The following is an 18,060-nucleotide window of genomic DNA, read 5'->3' as shown; positions in this document are numbered from 1 at the left end:
CCGTGGGTACCTATAATTTCGGCACTAAAGGCTAAAGACCTGATGCAGAAAGGTTGCATAGGATTCCTAGCAAACATTGTGGATACCTCTAGGGTTGTGTCAGTTGGACTAAGTGAGACCAGATTGGTATGTTTGTTTCCAGATTTATTTCCAGCAAACTTGCCAGGGTTGCCGCCACAGCAGGAGATCGAGTTTGTTATAGAGTTGGCGCTAGGGGCGGAGCCAGTATCTAGGACACCTTATAGAATGGCTCTGGCAGAGGTGAAGGAATTGAAGATTCAGTTGCAAGAGTTACTGGATTTGGGGTTCATCAGACCGAGTTTCTCACTGTGGGGTGCTCCAGTGTTGTTCGTCAAGAAAAAGGATGGATCTCTTAGGATGTGTATTGACTACAGGGAGCTGAACAAGTTGACCATTAAGAACATATACCCACTACCCAGGATCGATGACTTGTTTGACTAGTTACAAGGGAATACAGTGTTCTCTAAGATTGATCTCCAGTCAGGTTACCATCAGTTAAGGATTAAAGAGGAGGACATACCAAAGACCGCTTTCCGCATGAGATATGAACACTATGAATTCCTGGTTATGTTCTTTGGATTAACTAACGCCCCAGCAGCCTTTATGGATATGATGAATAGGGTCTTCAAGGATTATCTGGATAAGTTCATGATTGTGTTTATTGATGACATAATGGTGTACTCTCAGCAGAAATAGAGCATGAGAAACATTTATGCCTGGTGTTGCAGTGATTGAGAGAGCATAGGTTATATGCTAAGTTCAGCAAGTGCGAGTTTTGGCTATCGCAAGTCACGTTTCTGGGCCATATTGTCAGTAAGGAGGGGATTCTGGTTAAACCAAGTAAGATTGAGGCAGTGAGGGATTGGCCTAGACCGAGTAGTGTACCGAAAGTTAGGAGCTTCCTGGGTTTGGCAGGGTATTATCGGCGGTTCATTGAGGGGTTCTCTAGGATAGCCACACCGTTGACTGAATTGACAAGAAAGAAGACTAAGTATGTGTGGACAGATAGGTGTGAGAAAAATTTCAAGGAATTGAAGCGGTGACTAATCACCGCTCCAGTATTGAGTCTGTCGTTAGGCAATGAGAAGTTTGTGGTTTATTGTGATGCTTCCAGCCAGGGTTTAGGGTGTGTACCGATGCAAGTCAGAAAGGTGATAGCCTACGCATCGAGACAACTGAAGGAGTATGAGCAGAGATATCCCATGCATGATCTAGAATTGGCAGCGGTGGTATTTGCACTTAAGGTTTGGAGACATTATTTATATGGCGAGAAGTGTGAAATATACACCGACCATAAGAGTTTGAAGTACTACTTTACCCAGAAGGATATGAATATGCGCCAGAGACATTGGCTGGAATTGGTAAAGGATTACGACTGTGATATCTTATATCATCTTGGAAAGGCTAATGTTGTGGCCGATGCACTGAGTCGGAAGGGCCTAGGACAATTGTTTAGTTCGAGGCAGATATCTGATAAGTTAGCTGAAGAGAAGACTAGAGCAGGTATAGAGTTGGTGGTTGGTCAGTTAGCCAACATCACTCTTCAGTCTTCGCACCTTGAGCGGATCAGGGAGGCACAGAGGGAGGATCCCTAATTAGTAGAACGCAGAGAGAGTGTCTTACCCGGAGCGGCTAGGGACTTCTCTATTTCGGAGATGGGATTACTGAAGTACAAAGGTCAGATTTGTGTTCCGATGGGTTCTGATATTCGGCGAGAGATACTAGATGAGTCTCATACCACTCCCTATTCTTTGCATCCGGGTTCAACGAAGATGTACTAGGATTTAAAAACCTTGTATTCGTGGTCAGGAATGAAGAGGGACGTGGTGGACTATGTGGCTAAGTGCTTAACTTGTCAGTAGGTAAAGGTTGAACATTAGAGGCCGGCAGGGTTATTGCAGCCTCTGGGGATACCAGAGTGGAAGTGGGAGGTTATCACCATGGACTTCGTAGTTGGTTTGCCAAAGATCGTGGGACAACATGATTCTGTGTGGATGATCGTGGATAGGTATACCAAGTCCGCCCACTTTTTGCCTGTTAGGACGACTTATACTATGGAGCAGTATGTTGAATTGTATGTGAAGGAAATTGTTTGACTTCATGGGGCTCTGAGGTCGATAGTATCCGACAGGGACCCCACCTTCACTTACATGTTTTGGGAGAGTCTGCAGAAGGCTATGGGCACGCAGTTGCAGTTTAGTACCGCTTATCATCCTCAGACGGATGGACAGTCTGAGAGGACGATTCAAATACTAGAAGATATGCTACAAGCCTGTGTGCTGGATTTTGGGGGATCTTGGAGTAAGTATCTCCCATTGATTGAATTTACATACAACAACAGTTATTAGGCAACTATCAGAGTGGCTCCGTATGAGATGTTATATGGGAGGAAGTGTAGATCACCTATTCATTGGGATGAGACGGGTGAAAGAAGGTACTTAGGTCCTAAGATGGTTCAGAGGACCAATGAGGCAAATGAAATGATTAGAGCTCGAATGCTCGCCTCCTAGAGTCACCAGAATAGTTACTCGGACTTGAAACGCAAGAGCGTATAATTTCAAGTTGGTGACCACGTGTTTCTCAGAGTTTCTCCTTTAAGAGGAGTGAAACGGTTTGCTGTTTGGGGCAAGCTGAGCCCTAGGTTTGTTGGCCCCTTTGAGATTCTAGAATGGGTTGGAGAGGTAGCTTATAGATTGGCGATGCCTCCAGCTTTATCAGGGGTTCATGATGTGTTTCACGTGTCCATGCTCCGGAAGTACGTATCAGATTCTACGCATATAGTGAGTTATGAGAACTTGGAGTTGGATCAGGATTTATCTTATGACGAGAAGCCGATTCAGATTCTTGACTGGAAGGATAGAGTCTTGCAGAGCAAGACCATCGCCTTGGTAAAAATGTTGTGGAGGAACATCAAGGTAGAGGAGGCGACATGGGAACTTGAATCGGATATGCGGGAGCGGTATCTCGAGTTATTAAGGTAATTTCGAGGACGAAATTTCTGTAAGGAGGGGATAGTTGTAGCGTCCCAAATTTTCTAATAAGGCTCTGGGCCTAGATTAGCATGCCTGGAGGGCAATAATTGTTTTATTGTGTTAATATGTGAATTTGATATGTGATTAGAAATGCATGTTTATGTGAATTAAATATGCATGTGGGCCGCATTTGGTTGTTAGGGGCATATTTTTAATTTTAGCCCGTTGAGGGCATAAATGCAATATGTGTGTATATTGTGATTGATACCACGAGTGACTGGTGATTTATTTGTGATGTACGATCCGAGACGGTCCTAGGGAGTAGTTTAGCTAGAAAGTCATGACGGGGTAAAATACCAGGCTCAGGAGGAGCATAGGGGTATTTTGGGTATATAATATGAGTTTGGGATTTATTAAGTATCAGGTAGTAATTTAGTAATGATTTGAGAATGCCGGGATGAACGGGGATTTTTAGGTGTACTCGAGGACTTAGCGGGATATGTCAAATGACTAAACTACCCTTGATGATATTTGAGGACTTAGGTTAACTTAAGGAGGCAATTCAGTCATTTTGGCAAGTGGATATACTCAGTGGGAGCTGGGAGATTCTAGAGACAATTAGACAAAAGCAAAGGAAAGGAAGGAAAAAGGCTTAATTTCTCTCAGCTCTCTCTCATTCGGTTTTCTCCTTCTCTCCCCCCATAGTGCTTGATTTTGGGTGCCTGTTTTTGGGAGACTTTAGGCCAGATATTCAAGGGTTCAAGGGTATGTTTTAACTCTCTTCTCTGTTGAATTTCTGCTGGAAGTGTTATATTAGTAAGCTGAATTTATGTTTTTCTTGGTGAATTTTGGGATGAAGTTTTGTGAAGATTCAGCTTGGGAATCAGAGGATTTAAGCTTGGAACTGGACTTGAAAGTAGCTCAGGGTCGAATTCCTACTCAAGGTAAGGATTTCATTGATTTTTGAAGTAAATATCTTGGTGTGGTTTATGTTTTGTAGAGTTTTAAACCACTAGGTGATTTTTGAGTTTGGTTGAGAGTTTGAGTTTGTTTCTGGTATTTTTTAGTTGCTATACTGTTTATTTGAAGTTTTAGGTTGAATTGGGACTTGGGTGTACTTTGGTAGTGATTTGGATGAGTTTTGGCTTGGGAGAAATGTTAGGAAAAACCCAGATTTCTGGGTTCGCGTATGAGCGTCGCGGCTCTGTTCTTCCGTGCCGCAGTGCTGGGTTGAATCAGGACAGGGGAGCCCTGTTGGGCGCCGTGGCCCCTATAGGGCAGTGCCGTGGCGCTAGGCCATTTTCAGGATTTGGGATTTTGTGTTTTTAGGGTTTTGGCTCAGGGGGCTCGGGGGACGCTTTCGTCACCTTGTGTAGGGAAACGAGAGGTCTCGAGAGCATGGGATTGGTTCCGGGGTACATTTATGAATTCGTTAGTAACGAGAGTGTTACTTTTGTGTTGTGACTAGGTTTTCAGCGAGGCTCGGGTTAGAGGACTATGCTTGGGATTTTGGTGCTTAAGAAGCTCGGGACACAGGTAAGAAAACTGTTGTACCCATAGAGGAGGGCATGGCCTTATAGTTTGTATTGCAGGGCACGACCTTATGTGATTGTGTTGCAGGGTGTAGCCCTATTGATTATGTTTGTATTTGTTTAAGTACTTGTTAAATTTATGCTATGTGTTGCATATTTGTAAATGAACGGCAAGGGCCAGGAACGCCGAAGGCCGAGAACGGTAGGGTGCCAGGTACAGAAAGGGTCCGAGAACGGCGTTAAGCACGTGGAGTGCAAGGCCGAGTACGGAAAAGGCCTGGAGCGGCGTTAAGCATGTAGAGTGCAAGTCGCTAGAGTGAGACCCTTCTCAGATAACTGAGTCATCCTCACGGTGTAGACCGCGAACCCAGGGCCTGGTAAAGCGTGTGGGACGGCATGGTCATTATGTGTTTAGCCTATTAGCTGCTCGTTGTATGCTAATTGATAGTTATGCATATGTTGATTGTTTGTGTTGAGTTTTTTTGCTGGGCTTCGGCTCACGGGTGCTCTATGGTCCAGGTAAGGGAAAGGTCGACCAACCATGAGTACGGAGAGCGTGAAGTGACGTGTACATGTTTGGCCTACCTGGCTGCCATGGCCTGGGGTATTTTTGGGGGGTCGTTATGTATTAATCAGAGTTTTGTCGTTTAGTCAACCTTAATCATATTTTTGAGTTGTAAATATTTCTAAACAGTATTTTTGGAATCCCAAATGTATAACGCTTTATAATTTCAGTGAATAACCATATCGTGCATTGGATAACATTGCTCGTATTCCTTCAGCTACCTTGAGGCGTAGGCTATCACTTTGTCATTTTGCATCAGCACACAACCCAAACCTTGTGTTTTGCCATTAGAATGGCTTGTGGTTGTATTATCTTTTGGAGATTGTAAATTATCACTTATACCCTGTTTTTGGGATCCCATGTATTAAACATTCAATTTAATGAAAATTAATCGCTTATGATCAAAATATTTTAACCCTAACTTGATGATTGACCTTAGGATCAAATTTTTGTTCAAATAACTTGATTAGCAAGTCTTGCACTATTTAAAATACACAGTGTAGCGATCTTGGTTATCCAGGGTGTTACAACACCAATTTCTACGCCCGATTTTCTTCTCGAGCTAATACGACGTTGACCGCATTTTGTGTCATAGCTAAGTATAAGAACAAACATTCTTCAGCTGCTGGTTTTGATAATATGAGGGATTCAGCCATGTGAGTTTTCAGATTCTGAAATGCCTGCTCACATTCTTCGGTCCACTAAAACTTTTTGTTTCCCCTGAGCAAGTTGTAGAATGGGAGACACTTGTTAGTCGATTTTGAAACGAAGTTGCTTAGGGCTGCCACTCTCCCAGTTAAGCTCTGTAATTTTTTATGCGACCTAGGTGAAGGCATTTATAATAACAACATGATCTTCTTTGGGTTCACCTCTATCCCCCTTGTCTTGCCTATGAAGCCCAAAAAATTTCCCGAGGAAACCCCAAAGGTGCACTTCTGGGGATTTAGCTTCATGTCATATTTCTTAGCACACCAAAACATTCTTCCAGGTTGGATACATGGTTACTAGTAGTCTTTGATTTAACGAGCATATCATCGACATACAATTCCATGTTTTTCCTGATCTGGTTAACAAACATTTTGTTGACCAGTCGTTGGTACGTTGCACCAGCATTCATCAACCCGAATGACATAACCTTGTAGCAGTATATGTTATGCTCAGTCATGAAGCTAGTGTGCTTTTGGTCTACAGGGTTCATCGCGATATGGTAATATACAGAATATGAGTCCATGAAAGACATGAGCTCGTGCCCGATTTTTGCATCTGCCAACTGATCGATTCAAGGTAGTGGAAAACAATCATTAGGACAGGCCTTATTGAGGTCAGAGAAGTCAATGCAAGTTCTCCACTTTCCATTAGGCTTTAGGACCAAAACGGAGTTAACAATCCATGTCAGATATTTTGCTTCCCTTATGAATCCACACTTAAGTAAGTGAGCTATTTCTCCTTTTAAAGCTTATGATCACTCATTCCCCAAAAGCCTCCGTTTCTATACCTTCGTAGGCACATTCTTGTCTATATTCAGAGTATGCATCATAACATTTGGATTGATTCCACCCATATCTTAATGTGACCAAGCGAAGACATCCAGGTTATTTCTCAAAAACTCGGCCAACGCCTTCTTCCTTTCAGGTCCAAGATTCTGTCCAACCTTACAACCCTTGAAGGTACCTCTGGGTCGATACTGATTTCCTCGAACTCCTCCAATGCTTGGAGCTCAGACCTGTCTTCGCCTAATCTCGGATCAATGTCATCCTGTTGGGCGACCTCGTTATCTCGTTCCTAAGGTTCTTCCGCCCCAAGGGAAATTTCCATTACCCAAGGCTTTTCATGTCCCTCAATGATGACCATCGCTTGCTGCCCTGGTTGTGATTTTCCCATCATAGCAATGCTATAGCATTCTCTATGTAACGCACTGGTTACTCCAAGACTGTTACGGTGGACTTTAAACAATGCTTAACTCGCTAAATGAGTCATTTGTTTATAAACTTGCATCTAGGTGTTATTAATAAGCTAAGGTGAAAAGTCTTGATAAAAAGGAATGGATATATTTTATTTAAAACATAAAACTATAAATGGGCCCATAAAAGTGTTTACAAAGTTATTTACAATCCAAAATGGTCATTACAGTGTAAAAATTACAGCCCGCCGACCAAAGCGACCAAAATAGGGTTAACCCCTAGTTCCTCTAAGAAACACTTTGGTCAAGGTGGTCAAGCAGCTGCATATGTACACATCGCCAACTAAGCTCTCCACTCAAGGCTGGGTGAGCTTTTCTTTCCCTTTACCTGCACCACATAGCACCCGTGAGCCAAGGCTCGGCAAGAAAACTTATTACTGCATGTATGTAATATCAATAAATGATTATGGTAATCATTCTGGGGCTTGTAGCCCTAATCAGATAATGAGTCATACTTTGGGCTCCGCACCCTAATCAGATAAGTGACTATTAAGTCATATTCTGAATAGATGACTAATAAGTCTATCTCTAGGGCTCTGCACACTAAGCCATGTGACATTCAGTCACCTGAGTCTTTGGGCTCTGGCTCTATGTAACTAGTGTTAAGACTAGACAAACGCTTTTAGATTTCATAGAACTTAGGGTCGATCAAGCATTTCATGCTCATGGTGATTAGATCTAATCATTTCGGCCTGTGTTAAACACATTAATGCCATTCTTGACTCTTAAGCCAATACCATATGACCAGTGCTCATATCACCACTGAACTTGACTGATAAGTCACAACATCAGGATCAATACTAAACACCATTGTCGTTCTCTGACTAATAAGTCAGTACCATACACAAATAAGCCAAGCTGATATGCATTTATTATGCAATCAATGTCAATATATAGAGCACTTAACATGCTTCATCAATAACCATGCATGTCACATACTGGGTGCAGTTTTCTTACCTCTGGTTTGAACGAGAAATAATAAAATAACGACCTTTGAGAATGATGAGTCCTTAAGTTCCTTAGCAGTCACCTAGTCATAATCAAATATGGAATTCCATTAATAAAATAAATCATAAAAGGTTCGTGGTCTAAACCTCGCTCCCGAGACCTCGAATCCTACTAACATAGTTAGTAGATTCGATCCCGAGTCTTAAGAGTTGAAATCCTGAGCCTAAAACCCTTGAAAAACCCTTCTTAGTTCAAAAAGGAAGGGTGGGTCGCGACTCACCCTCAAGACAGAGAGCACCATCTAAAGAACCAAGGGTGGGCCGCGACTTGGCCCAAGGTGGGTCTCAGCGCGCCTACTTCACAGAACCCAGGGAGGCTCTGACTTGGGTCTAGGTCACGACTTGGCCTAGTGGGTCGTGACTTAACCATCGATCCCAGCTCCACTGCCATTTTCTCAATTCAAACCTCATCAAACCTTTATCAAATCAACCCAGACATCCCATCCAAGCATTACCACAACTTATCCATCACTCAACCAACAAAATCTAAGCTTTAAAACATTTAAAACCTCATCAAACTCCCATCTATTCAGTCCAAAATATCAACTAAAAACCAGCTGAAAATAGAAGAAAAAAAACTAGAAAAACTATGGCTGAAACCTTACCATAAACTCAGGTTTGAATCCCCTTCAATGGCTGAACACTAGCCTAGAACCTCAAGATTTGATTCCCAAGTTTGAACCCTCAATCTTGCTTCAAAAATCCAAAGGAAGAAAAGAGGAAGAAATGATCGGGAGGGAGAAAGAACCAGCTGCCCTATTTTGCTCCTAAGGCTTCTACAACTTTCTAACTCAACAAATAACCCTCGGTCAAAAGACCAATATACCCCCAAGCCTAATTTAACTTCTTAACAGCCCCCAAGGGCAAAATCTTCCTTTCCCACTTATCCCGCTAATTATAATTAACGTCCTCCAAATCCTGTTATTCCCAATATTCTCAAATAGCTCAAAAATCATATCTCATTACCCTTTAATTCCCGGTAATGTACTAATCATCAAATTACCCAGAGACTCACCCCGAGCCTGGTAAATAACCCCATTATGACCAAACCGCTAACTTGAATTCTAAGATCTTCTCATGCCAAATAGCTCGAATATATCCCCATAATAATGTGGCCTCATCCATACCTCACCAACGTGCATGAAAATATACAAATATGCCCTCAACGGGCCAAATTACCAATATGCCCTTTTAATGATAAGTGAACCCACATGCACGCAATTATCATCATATAATCATACATTTTATCACATAATAAATTAATTATGGCCCTCATGGCCCCATAATCCAAGCATTAAACCTCATTGGGGATTTTGCGACATTACACTCTGGCAGCGAGCTGATCTCCTCTTACAGTTCATATACTTAAGGTCGAGGGGAACTTCATCGCTAGATGTCGGATTGAGGTGATAGCCTCAAAATTCATCAGCGCAGGTCATCCCAAAGTTGCATTGTATGCATCCGAACAATCGATTATGACAAACTCGAGCATTTTAGCAACAACTCGCACATCATCTCCCAGTGTCACTACAAGCCCGGTCGTCCCTATGGCTGATGTTCCTTCTCTTGAGAATGCGTATAGGGTCATCAAGGTCACCTTAAGGTCGACTACAGATAGCCCCATCTTTTCTAGGGTGGACCTAAATAGCACGTTTACAGAGTTCCCATTATCAATTAATATCCTTCGTACTCTTCGATTGGCGAGTTGAACAACTTTCACCAGCGGATCATTATGCGAGAATTGGACGTGGCTAGCTTCCTCTTTTGTGAAATGATTGCTCATATCTCCAACTGCTGTTGTTTTGATAATCTTTGTTCCAGAATGAACTCAGTGCCATTGTGGGCTTTTAGCTCCTGTATGTACCTTTTCTTGCCCCATTAGTGTGCCCTCCAAATGACGTCCTCCGACAATAGTGGCTATGTCCACCCCCTTTATTTGAGGGGGAATGATTTGATTCCCCTGATCTGGTTGAGCGTGGGGTTGACTGACCAGATTTTCCTGAGCTGGATGAATATTTTGTCCGACTAGCTGATTGGGAACTACTCTATTTCAGGCATATTGGGATAACGGTCCAGCCTAGATGAGAATCTCGATCTCATCTTTTAGCAAATGGCAATCATCACTGTTGTGGCTGATGTCGTTGTGATATCGACAGAATTTTCTAGGGTCTCTCTTCGCCCTCCGGTGCCTCAGGGACTCCGGTTTCTTCCATGGAAGGCGATTATAGTTTTCTAGGAAGATACGCTTTTGTGTATCTGTCAGGTCGGCATAGGCTGTGTATATGGACTTGTACTTTTCACTGGGCTTATTCTTTTTGGTGCCATTCTACCGCCTAACCAGTCCCCTTTCAATTATTGCTCCCCACCTGGTTATTTTGGGTAGCAGGCTGAGTCGTAGCTGCAACATCCGCCACCACTCCAGCAAGCTGAACAAAGGTCTGGCTAGTTCCTATGACAACAAATTATGCCTCCTCTAGATTTATCCATTCCTGAGCCCAAGCAAGGAATTCATCTACACTCTTAACTCCTTTCTGTTGGACTTATTTCCATAAATCACCTTCTACTGTGATCCTTTTCCTCATAGTCATGAGCTTGGAGTTGTCATCAACATTCCAGGCTGCTGCATTGGTGAACCAGTTCAGATATGCCTTCAGGGACTCACCAGGCTGTTACTTAATGTTAGCCAACGAATTGGCTTCAATGCGAGCTTCCTTTGTAGCTTGAAACTATCTCTTAAACTTAGAAGACCATTTCTTTCACGAGGTAATTAAATGTTTCTTGTACTTATTGAACCACAACCTTGTCGATCCAGTCAGTGCTGCATAAAACAAAATATATCTTAAGTCGAACTCGACATTATGGGCCATCATTAACGTGTTGAAAGTCCCGAGGTGATTGGATGGGTCAGTGTTTCCATCATATGTGGGCATGGTTGACATCCTAAGTCCAATAGGATACGGAGCTACCGCAATGTTAAGAGTAAAAGGCTTGATTTACTCATCAGAATCACAATCATCGACTCCTTTTCCAGATAGGAGTTTCTTCATCTATTCTTCCATTAAGGCTAGTCGCTCCAGGGTTGGATCCTTGGCATCTAGGTTATTCAGGAGCCGATTATCAGCCCCTATCCTATTGTATTTGTTAGATGGGTTATTTTCCCTCCAAGCTTGAGTTCAGTTAGGTTGGACATTCCCATTGTCACGTATGATAGAAGGATCTCCCCTGGGCTGAGTATAACTTAAATCATCATGGCGAGATGGATATCCTCTTTGTGAATTCTGATGATCACGTAGGTCAGAATGTGGGTCGGAACAAAGGCTTTGTGCAGAACTCAAATTATTGCTCAGGTCGCTCTCATGCCTTCCCCCGCGTTGGCTCTCTGTCCAATATCATCCATTAGGGAAGCTTATAGGTCGTGGCTGGGATCGAGGACCTGGATTATTAGCACGAGGTTGTGGGATATAAATGTCCTCTGAGGGGGGACGATTTCTCCTACCATCCCTTTGAGCTGGAGCATTCCTTTGCGGGAAAGGTGGTGTTGGATGTCGAATTGGTGATGGAGGATGTCTTATTGGTGAACTTATCCTTGTTCCATTGGGGCACACTAGATTAGCTCGCCCTTGGTATACTCCAACTTCTCGGGTTAAAGGCAGGGTCAGTTCATTTCTACGTGTCGGATGTTCTGGCCGTGGCACAGATGGATTTTCTGGGATGTCCCACCTCTTCGAATTGTTCCTAGCTCCCCCTGTTTGGCCAGGTTTGTTCCTATGAGTGTGAGTTGAGTGATCGTTCCTGGGAGGGTTGGTAGGTTGAGCATTTCGTGGGATCTGTTCAGAAGGTACCAAACTTGGGGTCGCAATCCGAACAGACCGAATGACATGAGATCGATAATTCCAATGAGTCTTAGTACGTTTAGTATTTTCCTGGATCCGCTCAAAAGGTATGGAGCTCGGAGTTGCAGTTCTGATAGAGCGACTAAGATTAGGTCGATTATTCCTGTGGGACCTATGGGACCCACTTTTCCTCCTTCTGATGTTAACATCGGTTGCAGGAGGGGGTAATCAAGCTAGGATCTCCTCAATCTGCTTGTTAGCCTGGGTAAGATGGCTCCTTAACTAGGCATTTTCCATCTCGATGGCTGTCAGGTATCCAAGATGGGGATTTAGTGGGCGTGAGGCTGAGCTCCCAACATCATCTTGGTCCAGATGTTGTTTTCCAAGATGGCGTTGAGCAGTTGAGCCTTCTCCATTGGGGATGGTCGCATGATGAACCTCCTAATCATCAGGTTGCTTTGTCTCATTGTCACGCATATATCAGGTGACCAACATGGTGAATGTTAGGTGAAATTTGCGTGGGGAATTAAGCCTAATATGCTCTCAGCGAAAGAACCAATCTGTTGACGAAGTTTTCGCCAACAGAGGATTAAGAAATCTGAAAATAATGGTATTAGGCTTTTGATATATCGTAATTTAATATATGTGGTTCAGTGATTAAAATCCACCTAGTCCACAAGTCACTCTTATTAATATGTTTGTTTCTCACCGTGAGATTTTCTGTCACAATTTCACCAGAGTTTCAGTATACAAAATGTTGTCCTTTTTATGTCCATTCTCCCTTGTACTTATAGGGAATTTTGCCTGGACAGTTTTGGGTAACCGTGCATTAATATGGTAACATACATTTTTGGGTAACATCCCATTTACATAAATACATTAATTCCTATTGATTCTATGCCCCCAATATCACGTAATGAATATATAATAATATCTGAGCATTACTGAGTGTATAAGGAATCTCCGAGTCTCTTGGGATCCTTCATTGTACGAAATGTCCAGGCTTCCGTGATTTGAACACATCCTTTAAGCTAGATGTCGAAGAACTAAGCTGAACTGACACGGGTCACGTTCAGAGTTTCTAGAAGGTGATCTGGCCATTGTGCATTCGAATTAAGTTGTTGGTGCCAGAGGCGATCTAGAGACTGTCTGGTTGTCGTAAGCTATCAAGTTTGACTCGAGCTGCTCACTCCAGAGTTAGGTAGATGTTCTATCTATACACTTTCTTCATATGCTTGTCTACCAGTTGTACCCCATGATGAGAATTTTATCTTGTAATTATTTTGGGGTACAACAGAATCCATCTCATCATTTATTGCCTCCTTCCAAAAAACACTATCGAAGACATTGCTTTTGGTAGGTTTTGGGATCATCCTCAACTTGAAGAATCATAGGAAATTTCCATGTGACTTCTTCAAGTTTACCATAGAGTATCTCTACTTGAGAACATTTTTCAATTGATCCCAACCCTTTAAGCCTTTGGCTTGTCCAAGGCAATATTGGTTGCTCATCAACCTTTGGATCCTTTTCTTTACGAGATCCTCCAACACCTGTGGGTTCTTGAGAATTGCTATCACAATTTAACACATTCTCAAAGAACTCCACTTAAGTTGATTCAATTATCACATTAGACTCCAAGTATAATACCCTATAGGTCTTGTTATTTGAGGCATAGCTAACAAATGCACACTTAAAGATCCTTGGACCTAACTTTGTCGTTTTAGGCTCCGTGCTCTTGCAATAAGCAAGGCACCCCCACACTTTAAGATAGCCTAAGTTAGGCTTCTATCCTCTCCATAACTCATATGGAGATACATTGTTTTTTTCATAGGAATTCGATTCAATATATGACACGCAACAAGCAAAGATTCACCAAACAAATTATAACACAATTAAGCATGAAAAAGCATAGAGTTAATCATCTCAAGATATGTCCTATTCTTTCTTTCAGCTTTATAGATTTTAAATGCATTAAATGCCTCACCTTTACTCTTGAGAAAATACACATAATTATAATTAGAGCAATCATATATAAAAGTCATGAATTATATATTTCATCCTCTAGTCAACATGCCATTTAGTTCACATTAATCACTATGTATTAAATCTAGCAAGTTTAAACATCTATCAACACTTGCAAAAGGTTTCTAACCATTTTAGATTTAACACATAATTCACATTTATCATGCTCATTCACATCACAATTAATCAATCTACATTTAACATCTCTTTCAATTGTGCTATAACCTATATGAGAAAGTCTATTATGCCACAAAGTAATAGAGCTAGAATTAATCACATATCTATTGTGCCACAAAGTAATAGAACTACAATTAATCACATCACAAGAATTAGATTTCATATTATTATTTTCATTATCAAGAGTATAAAGTATGATCATCTCATCACATGAATAACCCTTTCCCACAAAAGTGCCCAATTTAGTCAAAATAAGTTTACCAGATTCAAACTCCATTTTGATATCGGATTTACCCATTAGACTTCCACTTATAATGTTTTTTGACGGTGAGAACTCATCAATGATGTTAGGTCAGAAAACGCAAACCTTAGTAAGAAAATAATTTAGAAAGAACTTAAGAATAGACATGAAGAAAAATAAGTGCAAAACAACAATGGAGTAAAAACTCGTCTATTGCTTAATAGCCTGAGTATATAATGAATTTTCCAACCCCTTTGTTTGAGGGTTTAGGATCTATCTATAGTGGAGCTCTAATGGATCTTGATACATTGTGGTCCAATGGAACCATATAGTACATGGGTACATTGTCAGTGTAGTTGCACAAGTAGTAGTGGTGCAGAAGGTAGTGGTGTCGGCTTTGGTACATGGTCAGAGGCCTTCAAAAATGCTTATGGTCTTGTACCATGTCGTACCTCCACTTTTCTAGTACGAACATTAGAGGCATGATGGGGGATTCCTTACCATTACCATTTTTGTACTGCCACTACTTGTAGGATACGGGTGTCATACGCGTACCTTGGTTCCCTTTGTCTTGTTTGTACCTTTCGTGCCTATATGTGAATTCCATTTATGCTATCACTCTTCTTGGGTGCATCTATGTCCCGAGTTTCTCAATATCTTGCTAAGTATGGGCACTTGGGGTTTCCATTGGGACATATACATGAGGTGCATTTTCCTGGCGACACCTACCTCAAAATAGAATAGGGCCTCCTCAACAAGATACTTGCTTCGAAGATGCTTTAGGGGGCCTGGAAGGATGTTCCCATTAAACCTTCATGTGAGAAGTTATTGGTGCATGTGAGGCTCACGTCTAGGTGTGAGTGCCTTTTGTGAAGGTTGTCCCTAAACGAGGTGCTAGGTGCAGAGGTGGTGTGCAAAGCGCGTGGCTAGAGGATCTCGAGGAGGCACAGTATCGTGGAAGCATGGTCTCACAGTGACGTGGTGTCGCAGAGGCATGGTCTTGTGGAGGCGTGGTCTTGTAGAGGCATGGTCTCATGAAGGCAAGAGGGTCTTGCGGTGTTGCAGAGGCAGGAGGGCCTCGCAGAGGTGTGGTCTCGCAGAGGCTCGGTCTCACGAAGGCATGGTCTTGCGAAGGCATGAAGGCCTCGAGGAGGCATGGTCTTGTGGAGGCACGGGGCGCTGAGCATGGCGACGTGTGAGGTACGCTTTGTGCCAGGGTGTATTCTTCTGCTCCCTGAGCTTATCTGATGTCTTAGGGGAAACGAAATGAAGGTATTTTAAGAGTGGGAAGTTTTTAGCGTTCACAATGTTTCTGCCCATATTGAGAACATAGAAAACATTAGCTAGGATCACTTTCTTTCCCTTAGTGGAATACAAATCAATGCAGCCCCTTCCAAGTACATTGGATATCTTTTATTCCCCATTTGGACTTCAAGTCCATCCTTTCCACCTTCAACGGTATTGAAAATAGTTTTATCATAGATTACATAAATGGTAGCACAAATTTCATACCACCACCCTTGCACCTTTCCTTGGGTTGCATTAACTTCACTCAAGATTGCAATGATCTCAACATCAATTGTATTGACATGTTTACCTTCTTTTAAGGTTGCATTAGTCTCATCACTACATGCATAAAATATGTCAATTTCCTTTAGAGTTATCATACATTCCTCATTGAATACAATATTCTATATTAGGGTTACAATGCATTTCTCATCAAATAAATTAGAGTTAATTAGTGTCACAAAGATCTCATCATCAATTAAAGTAACCCAATTAAATTCATTTAGAAGTACAATGATCTCAACATCAATTGTCTTAACCCTAGTCTTATTATGGTTAATTTTACAATTACTATATCTCACATGATGATCAATAATTTTATAAAGAAAACAAGTATAACAATAACTCTTGAATTGTTCATTAACATTAACCATTGTACTCTTAACATAAACAATAAACTCAAACTCACAAAAATATGACAGCAAACACATTTCATTCAAATTCTTGAAATATAGACATTTAGAAATAAGGATTTTGATGATACCAACCGCCTTAAGTTTGTAATCCCATAGAGTAGTCTCATCCTTTGTTGATGAAGACTTTGAATCCATAATCACATTCATGTAGCACATATCCAAATAGAATTTTCTTTAATCTCTCATGGTTATGTGTTCGACACAAACCAAATCTTGAAGCAAGGATTTGAAGATTGTAGAAGATGAAAAAATTCCCCTCATTGTTGATTATGAAAAACACAAAAAAGAAAGTAATTAGACATTGAGATTTTTGATTGTTGGGGATTTATGGCTTATACTTTCTAATCCAACAATGAATAATGAAAATTGTTATCCAAAAAATTAGCATTGGTGACGTGGCAAGTGATTCCTGGACACGTGGCTGACACCTGGAATGTTCTGCTAGAGTATCGACCAGAAGACACGTTAGAAGCAGTGCGAACCAGTCTTACCTGCGACCAGTCTGGTCGATAGCTCCGCATAGAAGGCAACATTAATGGGAATATCTTTGTAGAATCCCGAATTTATCTCACACAATCTCCTGAGTATCCGATTATTCAGGAAAGAATATCTGTAACAATCTTTTGTAATCCCCCTTGAACCTATAAATAGCAAAAGATAGCTCAAGGAAGGGACTTTTGGATTCTGGAATCATTAGAGACTATAGTAATTCTCCTAGCAATATTGTATTGTTCTTCAGAGGTAAGTGAAACTCATTGAACCCTTGTTCATTAATCACTCCTTTGAATCTTAGATCGATATCAGTCTAAGTGGACGTAGGTCATTACCAGATCTTGGGGCCGAACCACTATAAAATACTGTGTCTTATTTACTTTTGTCATTACATTCTTCTCTACGCATTCATTCATATTAAGCATATTCTGACTCCGTGTCAGTTGGCCAAATCGTGGGTCAACATTCTGGTGCTTTCATTGAGAGCTTGATTTATCGTTGTTGAGAAAACTAATGGCGAAAGCTGGAAAGAAAACTAGACAGGCGGCCGCCGCTGCACCATCAAACCCGCCACCTCCTCCTCCTCCTGCAAGCATGGCAGAGGATGAGCCACAACTGGACTTTGAGGAGGAGGAAATGGATGATGCAACGTTGAAGAGTACCCTGGGCGCGTTGCAGGAAGAACTGGCTAGTCTGAGAGCCAGTCAGGAGACTGTCGCTGAAGTTATGGCGCGGCAGCAGCAAGAGATTGAACGGCAGCGCGCGGAATTGAGCGAAAGGCAGGCGGAGGTGGACCGCCGCCAGAGCGAAGCCATGGCAGCCCTCGAGGCAGCCCTGCAACTGGCTAGAAATCAGGCTGCACCTGCTTCGCAGCCTGACCAACCTGCTAATGGGCCACCTCAGAGGGGTCCCAATCCTAGCCCACCGATCCAGCCTTCAAGTCCGCAGAGGCCTGAGCAGCCTCAGATGCCTCGTGACGATGTCCCACTGGATCCTGAGGTGCAGCCACCATCCCAAGCTGCTCGGGGTAACCCCCCGCAACAGAGGCAGAATAGGGCCGAGCATCAGCCTCGCAGCCCTAGATGCCGTAGGGATGATGGGCCGAACCTTCCGAACAGAGGTCAGTACCCTCCTGGCAACAGGAGGGACTCAGAGTTAGGCTCTGCGGTCCGGGGCCCCCCACGGCACGATGATGCACGGGGACACCACGACCAGCGCAGGCCACCCTCTAACGCTCGAGACGTTTCAGCCAGAGA

The sequence above is a fragment of the Humulus lupulus genome, chromosome 3 (assembly GCF_963169125.1).
Source record: "Humulus lupulus chromosome 3, drHumLupu1.1, whole genome shotgun sequence".
NCBI lineage: Eukaryota > Viridiplantae > Streptophyta > Magnoliopsida > Rosales > Cannabaceae > Humulus > Humulus lupulus.
The sequence above is the reverse complement of the archived record's forward strand: the minus strand, read 5'-3'. Positions refer to the sequence as shown.